Source organism: Schistocerca piceifrons, chromosome 4, assembly GCF_021461385.2.
Source record: "Schistocerca piceifrons isolate TAMUIC-IGC-003096 chromosome 4, iqSchPice1.1, whole genome shotgun sequence".
Classification (NCBI taxonomy): Eukaryota; Metazoa; Arthropoda; class Insecta; order Orthoptera; family Acrididae; genus Schistocerca; species Schistocerca piceifrons.
Window position 1 is genome coordinate 334,343,344 of NC_060141.1, and position 17,138 is coordinate 334,360,481.

Below are 17,138 nucleotides of genomic sequence, written 5' to 3' on the forward strand. Positions count from 1 at the left end.
GTATCTGACCCCAGGAATGTGTCAATAAAGTTTCCCCTTCCTGGGACAATGAATTCACGGTGTTCTTATTTCAATTTCCAGGAGTGTATAATCTACACCGGGTGAAAATGTTAAATTTTTTACGCGCATTACTTCAAGATCTAATAAAATCGGTAATTCTTTTTATGTAGAAGGCTGTGGATTGCGGTGTTATAAAGGTTAAGTCCAGAAGAGGAAGTTCAAACAAAGTTTGAGAGACAAAGACTTTCCGATGGTAAAACCATAAGAGGCAGGCTCACAGACAAAATGACTGATGAACTACAGCAGTATTATGGTATGGTCATTAGAAATAATACTGAGGGTTTGTTGAAAATGAAGCAGTCAGTATGGGCTACCTTCTTCCACAAACTGTCAACTGATGAAAAACCAGTACACCACCTCTGCCCTCCTGAACCTGATTCATGGTGCAATTACCCCAATTCCCAGTACTCAAACAGTTCATACAGCCATAAATATTCCATCTCAGCAGCAGTCACGGATATTATTAAACCTTTTTACAGAGACTCGGCAAATCAGATCAAAACGTTGAGCGTTTCCGAAACACGTTCGAGTGGTGACCTAAAAATACGCAGAACAAAAAGCAAAGATATTTAAACTCCTCAATAAACAATATCACATCCATAAAGGCTATCTGCATATGCTGTGGAGTAAACTCTAGTTTCTGCAGGTAGTGATGTGTTATAATTTTTCATTGCGCACCTAATGGATGAAGAACGAGAGTTCTCGATCAAACCGTAACTTTCTTAAATTCCTATTTTAGCCATTAACTAGCGATCTTCACCAGACCCCAGTTTCCACTCACTCCCTACTATGCCCATTTCTTAGAAAATATCTGAATAAAAAACTCTGCGTGTACAGTTTTCCTCATTGAAAAATGGATATGCCAGTGTTAATCACTTCTCTTCTTAGCCCAATATACTTCAACAAGTATCTTTTCAAGATATTAAATTAGGCAAATATAAGGACAGTGTCCTGACTGACTGACTGACTGACCCATCATCACCCACCCCCAAACCGCTAATGACAGAAACTTGAAATTTGAAAGAAGTGTGGATCTTATACTGTAGGCATCATTTAAGAAGGGACTTTTCGAAATTTCAGCCCTAAGGGGATGAAATAAGGGATGAAGTTTTTTTTGAAAAATATCAGTATTAAGGCAATTTTGAAGCTATGCCTACGAAAATTGGTATTTGGATTCTCTGTCACAATACGTGTATCAACATTTTTGGCCAATTAACCCTATGTGGGTGAAATAGTGGGCGATTTTTTTTTCAAAATATGTTACTAAAGAACTAATAAAGTATTTTTAAAGCTACAGCTATGTATATTGGTATTTGACTTCTCGGTTACAAACAAAAGAATACATGTTTCAGTGTTTCTGAAAGTTCAACCCGAAAGGGGTTGAAATTGAGGAAGCGATCTTTTATGAAAATATCGTAATATGAAAGCAGTTTTAAACATAAGTCCATGAAAATTTAAGTTTGGCTTCCCAGTTAGAAATAAAAAAAATACGTGTTTCACTGTTTTGGAAATTCAACCCCTTAGGGGAGGTGAACCGAGGGACGAAAGTTTGTATGCGAATATTTCATTGTGCAAGCATTTTAGAAGCTAAATCAATGAAATTTCATATTTGGCTTTTCTGTTGTAAGTAAAGAATGCGCATGTCACTGTTATTGGAAATTCAACCCCTAAGGGGATGAAATAGGGGGTGAAACGTTTTATGAAAATATTTCACTGTGAAAGCGTCTTTAAATCTAAATCTTTGAAAATTGCTGTCTGACTTCTCGGTAAAATACGTCTTCCACTGTTTCTGGAAATTCAATCCCTAAGGGGTGAAATATGGCCATGCTGATTCGCTGACTCATCATCGCGCAGCCCAGACAGCTAAGGATTTGGAGAGGGTATGGATCTTATACTGTAGGCATCATTTAAAGAGGGATTGTCCGAAATTCCGCTCTTAAGCGGGTGATGTAGGGGATGAACGGCTTTTTGGAAGTATGTCGCTATTAAGGGAATTTTGAAGCTAGAGTTACGAAAACTGGTATTTGGTTTCTTAGACAGAAAGTAAAACACAAGTGTTTCAGCATTATTGGAAATTCAGCCACTAAGGAAGTAAAAACACTGGATGAAAGTTTTTTTGAAAATAAGTAATTGCAAAAGGACTACTAAAGGATTTTTAGGGTTACACCTATGACTTCTCGGTTAGAAGTTTGCAAAAAGGTGCTTCAGCGTTTCTGGAAACTCAATCCTTAGGGAGTGCAATAGAGGATGAAAATCTTTAAGAAAGTATTTCGTTACATTGAAAAAGTTATAAAGCTAAATTTATGAAAATCGGTATTTCACTTCTCGGTAGGAAATAAAGAAATATTTCCTAGGGTATGAAATTTGATATGAAAATATCTCCACAAGAACGCAAAGGAAAGATGAATAAAAACTTTGCACTTCAGCTACTAGAATCGCTTTTTGGTCAGAAGTACCTTCGGAAAAGACCATACTTAAGTGGCCTTAATTAGCGTGAAAGGCTTAGAAGGTGTTGCAATTTATGAACAACGCAAAAATTCGATTAATTAAAAACAAAAAAGGCTCTGCAGGCCATACAGTGTTCACGAGTGAAGAAGCGGACCTCATTGTATGATAACACAACAAATTCTGAGCGAACTGAAGATACCTAGAAAAGAGTAAGTTTAGAGAATTAAGTATATGATTTTGTTGCAAGGGGTAGCTGTAGAGCAGATCTGTTTTTATATAGGTAGCAAACGAACAGTTGAGTTGGTACGTGGGAAGGAGTGGAATGTGGGAGGATGGCGGTAATGATTAGGCCCATACGGTTGAGTAAATGATAAACACGCTGGAGATGAGACCATGGCTGTCAAGAGGAAAAGAAAGGAAGGAATGGGGAGGGACGTCAGACTCTTGGGATGAGAAGGAAAGTAAGGACTGGGTTGGATCCGACAGGAATCTGTCCGACTGGCAAGAATTCACCTCAGAGAAGGAAGATTAGGATTTAGCGTCCCATCGATTACAAGATCGTTAGAGACAGAGAAAATACTAGGATTGGACAACGGCGACGAAAAAAATCGACTGTGTCTTGGTATTTCCAAAAGCAATCCCGAGAAATTATAAATCTGAATAGCTGTGCGATTCGAATCCTACTCTTCGTGAATGGTAGTCCAGTGCCTTATCATTGACTCTCTATTGATCTCATCGCGCTGGAGAGGGACTCTGCTGAAGTTACAGTGGCACTGGGCAGAAAGAACTGTTGAGTCAGTGCTATACTGTGATACAGACCATATTGCATACTAAGATTGAAAATTAGCAAAATTATGAAAGGATAGATGCCTACTCAGATCGATGATGCCACTTTGGGTCGAAGACAGGCGTAACGAAAAGACTATTCCTCACTGAGCTTTCGGCCGAACCATTCTTCACAAAGAAAAACGCACACACATTAACACAAGAAAGCACACCTCACACACACATGACAGCTACCTCCGGCCGTTCCGGCTTCTGAAAACGGACTTGGTACTCACTGTCTGTCATCCATGAGACTAAGTTTAGTGCCAATGACAGCCTTCACACATGACCAGAATTTTCTGGGGATTTGTGGGAGATCTTTCAACAAGATTCGCCGAAAGGAATTTTTCTACAACGTAATTATCTATCCACTGATTTGATCCATGATTCCTTTACACATTCCTTTGTTTTGAGATCGTCTTTGCGATCAGACACTATTGTTTCTTTTTCTAGTTATGAACATGTAAATCTTACTATTTACCTTAGTCGTCCTTCATATTTTATTAATTATACTTTTCGGAGCTACCCTACGGAAACTGATACCATTTTCAATATGGTTATCCTGAAAGTAGTTTGTTTGTTTCTGTTGGATCTGTTTCCGCCACGTGTATTCTTCCGAATTACACGATGTGATCCAAAGTACCCGGACACCTGGCTGAAAATGACTTAAAGTTCGTGGTGCCCTCCATCGGTAATGCTGGAATTCATATGATGTTGGCCTTGATGACAGCTTCCAATCTCGCAGGCATACGTTCAGTCAGGTGCTGGAAGGTTTCTTGGGGAATGGCAGCCCATTCTTCACCGAGTACTGCACTGAGGAGAGGAACTGAGGAGAGGTATCGATGTCGGTCGGTAGCGCCTGGCACGAAGTCGGCGTTCCAACACATTCCAGAGGTGTTCTATAGGATTCAGGTCAGGACTCTGTGCAGGCCAATCCATTACAGGGATGTTATTGTCGTGTAAGCACTCCCCCACAGGCCGTGCGTTATGAAAAGTGCTCGGTAGTGTTGAAAGATGCAGTCGCCATCCCCGAATTCCGCTTCAACAGTGGGAAGCAAGAAGGTGCCTAAACATCAATGTAGGCCTGTGCTGTGATAGTACCACGCAAAACCACAAGGGTTTCAAGCCCCTCCATGAAAACACGACGACACTATAACACCACAGCCTCCGAATTTTACTGTTGGCACTACACACGCTGGCAGATGACGTTCACTGGACATTCGCCATACCCACATCCTACCATCGGATCGCCACATTGTGTACCGTGATTCGTCACTCCACACAACGTTTTTCCAGTGTTCAATCATCCAATGTTTACGCCCCTTACACCAAGCGAGGCGTCGTTTGGCATTTACCGACCTGATGTTTGGCTTATAGCAGCCTCTCGACCATGAAATCCAAGTTTTCTCACCTGCCGCCTTACTGTCATATTACCTGCAGTAGACCCTGATGCAGTTTGGAATTCCTGTGTGATGGCCTGAATAGATGTCTGCCTATTGCACATTACGACCCTCTTCAACTGTCGGCGGTCTCTGTCAGTCAACAGACGAGGTCGGCCTGTCCGCTTTTGTGCTGTAAGTGTCCCTTCACGTTTCCACTTCACTATCACATCGGATACAGGGGACCTAGGGATGTGTGGAAATCTCACGTACAGACGTATGACACAAGTGACCCCCAATCACCTGAGCATGTTCGAAGTCCTTGAGTTCCGCGTAGCGCCCTATTCTGCTCTCTCACGATGTCTAGTGACTATTGAGGTCGCTGATATGAAGTACCTGGTGGTAGGTGACAGCACAATGAACTAATTTGAAAAACGTGTGCTTTTGGATCTGTCTGGATATTTTTGATCATATAGCGTAGCTACAGCGTGTACCCTCTCTTCTCCCTTTCATGTTCTGACACAAAACCTAGATCCTTGCACGACCGCCGTTACCTGTTAATGGCCTCGCAGTCCGAGACGGGTGCACTCAGATGTATTCCGTATAAGCGAATATATTAATATAGTTTCAAATTAGCTTTTTTTAAAAAATAAGAATTTCCTTCAGAAGCACACATCCTCGTCTATCCTGGCCAGGACCGTCTCCGGCTGTCAATAGAGATGTGAAAGGTATGCTGAGTATGTGTGAAGAAGACATGAGAGAATAAAGTCAGATACATAGTGGCATGTGTAATGATTAAACTTTAGATGAAATTATTAAGGAATATTGACTGGGCAGGAGAATAACACAGCGGTCGCCGTCATGTGCTGGTGAGCAGTACCGATTACGTCTCAGATCGTCAGAGGTCCGTTATCTGTGTGGTTTAGGACGTTTGGATGAAGTGAGAGGAGTGGAGGGAGTATGATGTCAAGCACTTGAGGCGAGGAGAAGGTGTGCGCTATTGACAGAAAAGATGTTACACTGCTCTCACGACTCGAGCGTTAGGGTTTGGCTTTAGCGTGCGTGAGAAGTGGACGTGGTGTAAAAGTGTTCGGTTGAGCGATAGCGGAACGTAGTTGGCAATGGGAATACGTATCTCGGATGTTTCCCTTGATTATGGGGCTGCATTTGTTGAGGAATGGTCTTTGAATTGGGTTGATATTTTGTAAAATGGTGAAGAGGAATTTTATAATGTCTTTAGCAGAGAGGGGCGTACAGTAGGAACTTCTAGGATAAGTGGTATTACCAGAGAGGGATAGCCACCGTTAATCATGACGTACGAGATGGGGGCTTACATTAAGCGGGAAAGATGGCATAAGATTGTTTTCAGGTACTGCAAATCGAAGAATGAGGGTGTTTGCTGTGATGAGGTAGGTGGATTTTCTACAGTGATAAATGAGACACCGTAAAAAGGGCATGCTTTGACCGATTTTCAGATTCAAATGTGATTATCTTGACTGTGTTTTAACTTCTGTGATGTTTATGTTAGTGAACACAGAGGCTTGTATGAAAGGACTACATACTAATTAGTACAATGGATTTTCTAAAATGCGGAGGAGGTAATGGAAAAACATGTAGGTGGTCAAAGTTAGCAAGGATTTCGTGATTCACTGACGGGCCTGTACTTCCATCACAGCTGTCAGCTACCATCCCATTTGTGGTAAATATTGCAAGAAGACAATGAAACTTTGAGCATCCAGAAATAAATGAAATGATCTAAAGTTTTTTAAAGTGCTTTCTTAAGCCTCATAAAAGAAAAAAAATCTAGTATGGTACATAAATCAATGTGTTACATTATCAGAGTTATAAATGTAATGAATGATGCTAGGATGAAGTACCACACACAGAGCTCTAAATTTAGCTGAGCCTAATACCTTCAATTTCACACATGTTAGACCTAAATCATCGTTTCAGTATATCCATCGTAACTAGAATTAAGATTATCTGCTGTTCATTTACCTAGACATTATCTGACACTTGTGGTCAAACGAACTACATTCCTTGTTTACAAAGATATGTGTTATACGCGTATTGTACCCGACTCACTGTCTGAACCACAACAGCTTACTATTTGAGTATTATGTGACTGACATCTGTTTTTTCGTTAATTGGAGGCACTTCATCAATTACAAATGATTCTTCGTCTTTATACCGATGGTTAATGTATGTATTCCTTAGTTCCACACTGTCACTGGCATCAACACTGTTTAGTGAACCGTTTATCTGTAATCCTGAGGTAAAAAATCTAGTGGTCAAAGTAGCCCCGAAACAGAGAAATCATCCACATGGCCTCTGAAATCGTAATATAGTGGCAGATATACACAAGTGAACGAAGAAGTAATCATTGATATGTTTTGAGAATTAATCGAGTAGTACACATGATATATTTGAAAATATCGACTACTTCGCAGATAAATGATATCGGTGTATTTTGCACAACCTGATTTTAACACACGTATACAATTAAAAGTCGTAACAGGTTCGCCAACAGTTGCGCAACAGAATCGGTACTACATGGCAGCATTTAGCGTACATTGATGGAACTTCATCGCAAAACAGTATATACCAAACACCAACCAGAGCCACAGGAGAATCGTAAAACTTCAGGTGTATGAGTCGTCAAAGTAACCACGGCGGTCAACGTAAACCGAGTTTTTGGTACTCTTTATTCATGAGATACGTTTAGCAGTATTAGGAGTGACAATGTAATTTCTGGTATTCTAATTTATGGCAGGGTATTTTCTACTGCCAACATCACTCCCTACTTCGTTTCATATTCTCTGTTGATACATCGTGGATAAGGGACAGGGGTTGGTCGGATATTTACCAAAGATCCCTGTGTGTTAAAAACGAATATACCTGTAGTGTATTCAAGGTATATCACATTTCACATTACCGAAAATGAAGCGCGATAATAAAAGTCGTTAAGACCTACAAAATGCAATTTGCAGCGTGCACATAAAGGACAACAAAGCAGAATGTGTGCACATACTGGTTAGCATCGAAACAACTATTTTGACATCACAGAATTGTAATAGAAGATGTGAAAATAACAAAAAAAGCAATAGACCAAATTAGAAGTGCAGACGAATAAAGGTTGTATAGTTTCTCCCTTTTTCTTTCTCCTTATTACTACGCTTTTTATGTTGATTTCCACACTCACACACACACACACACACACACACACACACAAACACACACACACACACACACACACACACACACAAACGCGCGCGCGCGCACGCACACAAACGTTAATGTTAATCTGTTCCGTTCCCATACTACCTTTTGCGATACAGCTTGCTATGTTTCACTTCCAATTTGGACGGGATTCATTATTTTTTAAGTAGTTCGATAATATGATACCTTATATTCTCAAGGGAATGGGAATTACATAATCAACTGAGATTTTCAATTGACTCCCCTTGGTTAATAAGGTATTTGGGATCCTTATTTGGTCCACGGTAGTGTTTGCCCGCCGATTAATTGATATTTAAGGGACACTAAGTCACATCTCTTTACTGTTTGGTTAATGCATAACATTAAGCCCTCTAGGTATTTTGTGAGTATTTCTCGCAAGTTCTTTTCTTATCGTTCGTTATTCACTTAACAATTTGTCGGCCGTGGGATTTTGCCTCTGGATGCGTTTTTTGATGTTGCGACGACTAATTCTGATATACTACTATTGGTGAAGTACTTAGGCGATAGATGTGCATACTATTGTGTACTCCACAGGTTATATTTTAATTTGAGTGAGGATGCATGTCCTAAGAACTAGGGTGATTGTCACGTATAAGAATTACGAAGGTTTTTACATAAAAAATTGAAAATTAAAAATAAAATTAAGTATAATAACAAAAGGAAAGAAAAAGGGGAAAAACTAGATAAGCTTTATTCGTTTGTCCTTACGATCTTAAATCTTGTCTATTTCTTTTTTTTTTTTGTAGTGTTTAGCATGATCTATTACAGCACCGTGATGGCAAAATAGTTGTTTCGGCGCTAACCAGTATGTGTAGATATTCTGCACTGTTGTGCTTTATGTGCACAGGTACTTTTCTTAAGGCTGCAAATTGCGTCTTGTAGGTTTGAAGGACTTTTATTATTACGCTTCATTTTCTGTAATGTCAACTGGGTATAGTTTCATATACAGAACAAGTGTACCCTTTTTTACCACGCAGAAGCCTGAAGATGGCAGTAATGAGATGTCGAAACTGGTTGTGTAAATAAAATAACTCTGAAAATATACTGCTGTTTGGCGATTTTTCTGTAATAAAAATCGTTTTATATTGGTGGGTCCTGTAACGCCCCAAGGACAGAAAACCCCAATTAACAAACTTTGTGAAAACTTAAAGTAGGTAAGTGAGTCATCTTGACAGTGACAACAGCTTTTGGTGATAAAAATAAATTGATTACACTGATAGTGTTTTGATTAACAACTAGAACACTTAAATACTGAGAGTAACATACAAAAGAGGAGGTAAAAGGAAAGGGTTGTCATACATTATCTTTTAAACATTTGTAGAATAAATTTAAATCCAAGGAGGTAATTTGGCCAAAGATAATATTTACCATGGAAGAGAGTTGTAGCCGTAACGAAAAGGAAATTCAATGCGTCTACAATGCAACTCGGATATGGAAATGTTTAGTTAGTTGCTTTTGAGTCACTCTAGAGTACTATTGCGATAGTCTTCTGGAAGCAAACGCTATTAGATTGTTTTAGTTGTGAAAGTTCGATAGTTCGGGAGAGAGAGACTACAGCCGTACTCAGTCATTCGACTGAATAAAGTAATCTTCACCGTTATTAACGCGATGATGATTTTAATTGAGGGATACTGATTTACTAGACTTAACCTTCGGACTGAAGAACAGTTGCGAACTTGATAGTAATCGATCAGTGACACAAAAACTATTCGCAGTCTTGAGTGGGACACAATAATACAAAGTCATGAAGAAAAACCAATACGCCGTTCAGTCAAGAGTTGATGTCAACGTCACGATTACTGGACTGCTGAGAAGTTAATCTTAAATGACATATCGGCGTGTGTGCGTGATAGGGTTCAAAATGGTTCAAATGGCTCTGAGCACTATGGGACTTAACAGCAGTGGTCATCAGTCCCCTAGAACTTAGAACTACGTACTTAAACCTAACTAACCTAAGGACATCACACACATCCATGCCCGAGGCAGGATTCGAACCTGCGACCGTAGCAGTCGCGAAGCCCGGACTGAGCTCCTAGAACCGCGAGACCACCGCGGCCGGCTGCGTGATAGGGACAAACAATTAATTACAAAAAGATTAATAAACAATTAGTCAAGAGATAAATCAGATGTGTGGCCTACATGATTCAAGGAATAATATTACGTATGTTCATGCTAGTGATTAAGTCTTTTAAACATTGTAAGTGACTGGTTGAAGACAGGAATAACAGACAGTGAAAGGTGAATAATATAAAAATAAGCATTACGGCGTGTTACAACGACGTTATTTCAACATAAGTGATCTCTGAGTTACGTTGGACCGTTGTTAATAATTTGACGTAGTAACGGCATAACAACGGAATTACGAGCAGCAATTATTAATCATCGCTAAGGATGATGTGAAAAACGACCGTAATGATAGGATTAAGAACCAAGATTTCATTGCTCAATGAAACTAACAGGGCGTAAGATAAAAGATAAACAATTAATCAGTTAAGGCAAACTGATAAGACAGTTATGGACGAACAATAGAATATTTCTTAGCTACGCGAGGAGCTGTGTTTGATGAGAGTTACAGGTGCTGTTCCACGTGATACTGACGGGGACGAACATCATTACGGTCGCGTCTCATCCCGACGAGTCCAGAAGGAGGGAAGGGACATCACAGTCCGTCTGTAGTAACATCGCGTGGTCGATTCAGCGTTACATATATGTGTCTGGATACTTTGGATCGGTTAGTGTGTGTCCCTGCAGTGTACACTACTGGCTATTAAAATTGCTGAACCACAAAGATGACGTGCTACAGACCGAAATTTAACCGACGGGAAGAAGATGCTGTGATATGCAAATAATTAGCTTTACAGAGCATTCACACAAGGTTGGCGCCTGTGGCGACACCTACAACGTGCTGACACCAGGAAAGTTTCCAACCGATTTTTCATACACAAACAGCAGTTGACCGGCGTTGCCTGGTGAAACGTTGTTGTGATGCCTCGTGTAAGGAGGCGAAATGCGTACCATCAAGTTTCCAACTTTAATAAAAGTTGGAATATACCCTATCACAATTGCGGTTTATCGTATCGCGACATTGCTGCTAGCGTTGGTCGAGATCCAATGACCGTTAGCAGAATATGGAATCGGTGGGTTCAGGAGGGTAATACGAAACACCGTGCTGGATCCCGACGGCCTCGTATCACTAGCAGTCGAGATGAGAGGCATCTTATCCGCATGGCTGTAACGGATCGTGCAGCCACGTCTCGATCCCTGAGTCAACAGATGGGGACGTTTGCAAGAGAACAACCATCTGCACGAACAGTTCGACGACGTTTGCAGCAGCATGAACTATCAGCTCGGAGACCGTGGCTACAATCACCCATGATGTTGTATCACAGACAGGAGCTCCTGCGATGGTGTACTCGACGACGAACCTGGGTGCACGAATGGCAAAACGTTATTTTTTCGGGTGAATCCAGGTCCTGTTTACAGCATCACGATGGTCGCATCCGTGTTTGGCGACATCGCGGTGAACGGACATTGGAAGCGTGTATTCGTCATCGCCATACTGGCGTATCACCAGGCGTGATGGTATGGGGTGCCATTGGTTACACGTCTCAGTCACCTCCTGTTCGCATTGACGGCACTTTGAACAGTGGACGTTACATTTCAGATGTGTTACGACCCGTAGCTCCACCCTTCATTCGATCCCTGCGAAACCCTACATTTCAGCAGGATAATGCACGACCGCGTGTTGCAGGTCCTGTACGGGCCTTTCTGGATACAGAAAATGTTCGACTGCTGCCCTGGACAACACATTCTCCAGATCTCTCACCAACTGAAAACGTCTGGTCAATGGTGGCCGAGCAACTGGCTCGCCACAATACGCCAGTCACTACTCTTGATGAACTGTGTTATCGTGTTGAAGCTGCATGGGCAGCTGTACCTGTACGCGCCATCCAAGCTCTGTCTGACTCAATGCCCAGGCGTATCAAGGCCGTTATTACGGTCAGAGGTGGTTGTTATGGGTACTGATTTCTCAGGATCCATGCACCCAAATTGCGTGAAAATGTAATCACATGTCAGTTCTAGTATAATATATTTGTCCAATGAATACCCGTTTATCATATGCATTTCTTCTTGGTGTAGAATTTTAATGGCCAGTAGTGTACTTGCTTTCATTGAGGTATTAACAGCGCGGCCCTTGAGAGCGAGGCAGCTGTTGCGCCCTCTGATAGCTGCGTCCAGTGTGCGGTCATCCGAGTGGCGTGTCGGAGGACTCGAGGTGGGGGTTGAGGTTGAGGTTGAGGTCGGCGGCTCCTCCGGCCGCCTCCACCGGCTCGGCGGCAGTTCATCGCGGCGCCCTTAACTGACAAGGCCGGCTGACGGCCGCCGTCCATCACGTCGGCGAAACAAAATGCCCCGCACATTGCTCACAATAGGTGCGCCGGCGGGCCGCAATATTTCACAGCTACTGAGGCGGCGCCGCTATGAATGGCTGAGCGAACGCGGGGTGCTCAGGAGTAAGCGGAGAGGAGTCGCGCGAGGTGGGAGGAGGCGGAGGCGGCGGGGGCGGCGGCGGCGGAGGCAGAGGGCTGCTTTAACCCTCGGCTTCTCTCCGCACCGCGCCGCGGCGGGCCGCCGGCACACAAGATAAATAACCTCCCAGTAATTGCGTGCGGAGCGATACCATATTTCATACGCGCTATAAGCCATAACTTAGGAGGCAATTACGCTGAGTACATCATTTATCATCTGAGCTGGCGTCGGCGGTGGCGGCGGAGGGGTGGGGGGCGGCCCCAGGCGGCAGCGGCGGCGGTGGTTCGCGAGGGATGTTTTTATGCGAGCCGAGCCGCGGGGTACACAATCTCGCCCGGGCTGCGGCGGCGGCGGCGGCGGGCGCTAATCCCTCTCCACGCAGCCACGGCCCGCGACGCGCCAGACAGCCGCTGTCAGCGCGGCATACGCGCCGGCGCTGAGTGGCGTCTCGGCGCCCACGTGTGAGCGCCCGCGGCCGAGGCCTGCGAGGGGCGGCCCCTCTGCTGCCCTGAAGAGCCGAAACATTAAGGCAAAATGCGATGTTGTAGCGGCTGTGATGTTCTGAAGTATGATGCATGTCCAAAGAAACAGGCGAATTGTATTCGCAGTTGCGAATGTGGGTGAATATGGAAAACCATCACTCGTCTGGACTTAGACTCGAACCCGGATTTCCTGCTTATCGCGAGCGGTTGCCTCGCCATTAAGCTGTCCGAGTGCACTTCACGGCCAGGCACATGACTGACGATTGAGGGAAGTCTGGGTCTGGTAGTGAAGCAAGCTCGGATAGCTTAATGGTAAGGTCACAGCTCGCCATAAGCAGGAAATCCGGGTTCTTTGTATTCATTCCATTACACAGCTACACACTCGTAACTGCGAACGCATTTCATGCTAAACTGAAAGTCTTTCACCTGCCTAATGAGCTGAGCCGCCTACGCAAGGTCTTCAAGTACAGCCGCCACAGCGACCAACAAATAAAAGAAGTGATTTGAAGAAAGAATCGCATAAAGACTACAAATGAGGAGCGGGAAAAAACATTTTTTGCCGCTCTATGGCTTCTTCTTCTTTTTCATTTGCCTTTATGGAGTAACTACACTGAAGAGCCAAGGAAACTGGTACACCTGCCTACTATCGTGAAGGGACCCCGCGAGCACGCAGTACTGCCGCAACACGACGTGGCGTGGACTCGACTAATGTCTGAAGTAGTGCTGGGGGGAACTGACATCGTGAATCAAGCACGGGTGTCCATAAATCCGTAAGAGTACGAGGGGGTGGAAACTCCTCTGAACTGCACTTTGCAAGGCATACCAGATATGCTCAATAATGTTCATATCTGGGGAATTTGGTCGCCAGCCAGCCAGGGTTTAAACTCAGAAGAGTGTTCCTGAAGCCACTCTGTAGCAATTCTGGACTTGTGGGGTGTCGCATTGTGCTGAGGGAATTGCCCAATGCACGTGAATGGATGCAAGTGATGAGACAGGATGCTTACGTATGTGTCATCTGTCAAAGACGTATCTAGACGTTTGATTGGGCCCACATCACTCCAACTACACACGCCCCACACCATTACAGAGCCTTCACCAGCTGAAACTGTCCCCTGCTGACATGCAGGGTCCATGGATTCATGAGATTGTCTCCATACCCGTACACGTCCATCCGCTCGATACAATCTGAAACGAGACTCGCCCGACCAGGCAATAAATTTGCAGTCATCAACAGTTCAGTGTCCGTGTTGACGGAACCAGGTGAGGCGTAAAGCTGTGTGTCGTGCAGTCATCAAGGGTACATGAGTGGGACTTCGGCTTCGAAAACCCATATCGATGATGTTTCGTTGAATGGTTCACACGCTGACACTTGTTGATGGCCCAGCATTGAAATATGCAGCCATATGCGGAAGCATTGCACTTCTGTCACGTTGAATGATTCTCTTAAGTCGTCGTTGGTCCCGTTCTTGCAGGATCTTCTTCGGGCTGCAGCGATGGCGGAGATTTATGTTTTACCGTATTCTTGATATCCACGATACACTCGTGAAATGGTCGCACGGGAAGATCCCTATTTCATTGCTACCTCCGAGATGTTGTGTCCCACCACTCGTGCGCCGACTGTAACACCACGTTCAAGCTCATTTAAATCTTGTTAACCTGCCATTGTAGCAGCAGTAACCGATCTAACATCTGCGCCAGACACTTGTAGCCATATATAGGCGCTGCCGACCGTAGCGCCGTATTCTTCCACTTTACATACCTCTGTATTTGATTACGCATGCCTAGACCGGTTTGGCCGGCCGCAGTGGTCTAGCGGTTCTAGGCGCTCAGTCCGGAACCGCGCGTCTGCTACGGTCGCAGGTTCGAATCCTGCCTCGGGGATGGATGTGTGTGACGTCCTTAGGTTAGTTAGGTTTAAGTAGTTCTAAGTTCTAGGGGACTGATGACCACAGATGTTAAGTCCCATAGTGCTCAGAGCCATTTGAACCATTTGAACCTAGACCGGTTTCTTTGGCGATTCTATGTATTAGGGGTCATCACGGTTATTATTGGATTTTTCATTCTTAATATTAGAGGATGGTGCGATGCCATTCCTTTCGCCAATCCTGTGTCCCTACTTTCTGTATGTAGTGTCGTCCATATGGAAGTGTGTGTACGTTTTATAAATGTTTGCGAGTCGTGTAACTGTGGCGGATCGTGGGTACTAGCCCGTTATTCACCTGTTAGGATGTGGGAAACCGCCTAAAAACCACATCCAGGCTGACCTACACGACGGCACTCGTCGTTAATCCACCGGAAGGATTCGATCTGCTGCCCGAATCCCGGAAGCGGTATGCTAACGTGCGCGGTTATCCGGAAGGGTCATTCTGTTGCTCCGTGTCGGGCAACTTAAGCCGCCTGCTGAAAAGACACAATACAAATCGCTCTTAGGCTCCCATCAAATGTCCGGCAAATGACGAGGCCAATTAAAGACGTAAAATCTCTGAAAATACCTGGGTCCTACGAAATACCTAGCAAATGTGACCAAACTTACGTCGACCAAAAAGTACGCAATGTACAACATCGCACCGTCAGCACTGGACCTCACAGCCGACAGCAGAATATATCAGGTGTCTCCGTAAGAGCGTGCAAACATGTAACAGGGCACGGAGGATGCTCCACTGAGTAATTTGAGGTAGGGAACCTGGGGTCAGACGAGTCAGATTAAAGAAATACGGAAGTAAACCTGTGTATCACATTTCTAGCTTTACTGTTTCCCAGCTTGTTTACAACTAACATCCCTAGAAGTGTACACGTACTGTGCTATTTATTTACATGTACATTCTTTATTTCCTGCAAGGAAACAAGGAGGACGAGCCTGATTACGAGGAAGTCATGAAACAGGTTTTGTTTACTTTACTCATCCATAAGGTAGCTCTGTTCAATCTTGCATTTTCTCACGACAGAACGTGATATGAATGAACGACAGACCCATTTACTACTCAATGCTATTCAGAGACGTACTGTATAATACGATGGAGCAGTACCGGTGCAGTTTCGCCGGACTCACTGACGTGCTCCTTATGTATTGGTATGTACGTAGCAATGATTTCGCTGCTGAAAGGCTGTACAGTGGATGATTTCATAACAGGCATCATTCGTCACGACGAGTGTTTATCTCTCTCGATCGACGAATGCGGGAGACTAGTTCATTGGAAAGAAGAAACGAGGGACCTGGCGACACGAGGACCACTCGCACGCCGGCCGTTGTGGCCGAACGGTTCTAGGCGCTTCAGTCCGGAACCGCGCGCCTGCTACGGCCACAGGTTCGAATCCTGCCTCGGGTATGGATGTGTGTGTTTTCCTTAGGTTAGTTAGGTTTAAGTAGTTCTAAGTCTAGCGGACTGATGACCTCAGATGTTAAGCCATATAGTGCTTAGAGCCATTTTTAACGTACAGTACAAATGATACTTTCATTATGTGAATGACGGTATTTGCAGTTAACTGTAATTAATGTATGTAAAAAAATACTCACTAATGTGTATTCCTACTATCTTCTTAAGTTAGATTCTCCGACCCCAGGTTACATACCTCAAGTTAATCAAAGGAGCACCCTCTATGTCCTGTTACATTTTTGCACGCTATTACGGAAACACCTTGCATGAGAGCGTACCATCAGCCCATCAGCACATTCCACCTGACAGTGGCCAAGGAGTACTTGGTAGAAATCTCGTAGGGTTCTAATCACTTGGTTCGGGTGGTCACTGTAAAACATTTTAGTCAACTCGAAAGGAGAGTGTTTTATTTTTCTTCCTTCTATCATTGGTCACATCCTGCCATCATGCTTCTCCTCCTCTTACTCCTTCTCCTCCTAATATTGCTACTAATTGAGACACCACGAGTTTCTTTGTCATTACGGTCGTTGTACCTAGATCCTAGGCATACTACTGCACTAAGTTCTTCCAAGCGAGAATCATGCAGTTCTTAAACGATCATAACGGGTGTTTCACCAGTAAGTTTTAAATGACATGACTACATTTTGCACCTGGACTGTTATTAAGCTTGCTTATTCACCACGATCAAGATATCGGTATATTACTACATTATCAAGAGACATCTCACTATGGCGTGCGTCAGTGCATACCATTGCTTTTAACAGAATACTGTCCTCATGTTCAAATGGTTCAAATGGCTC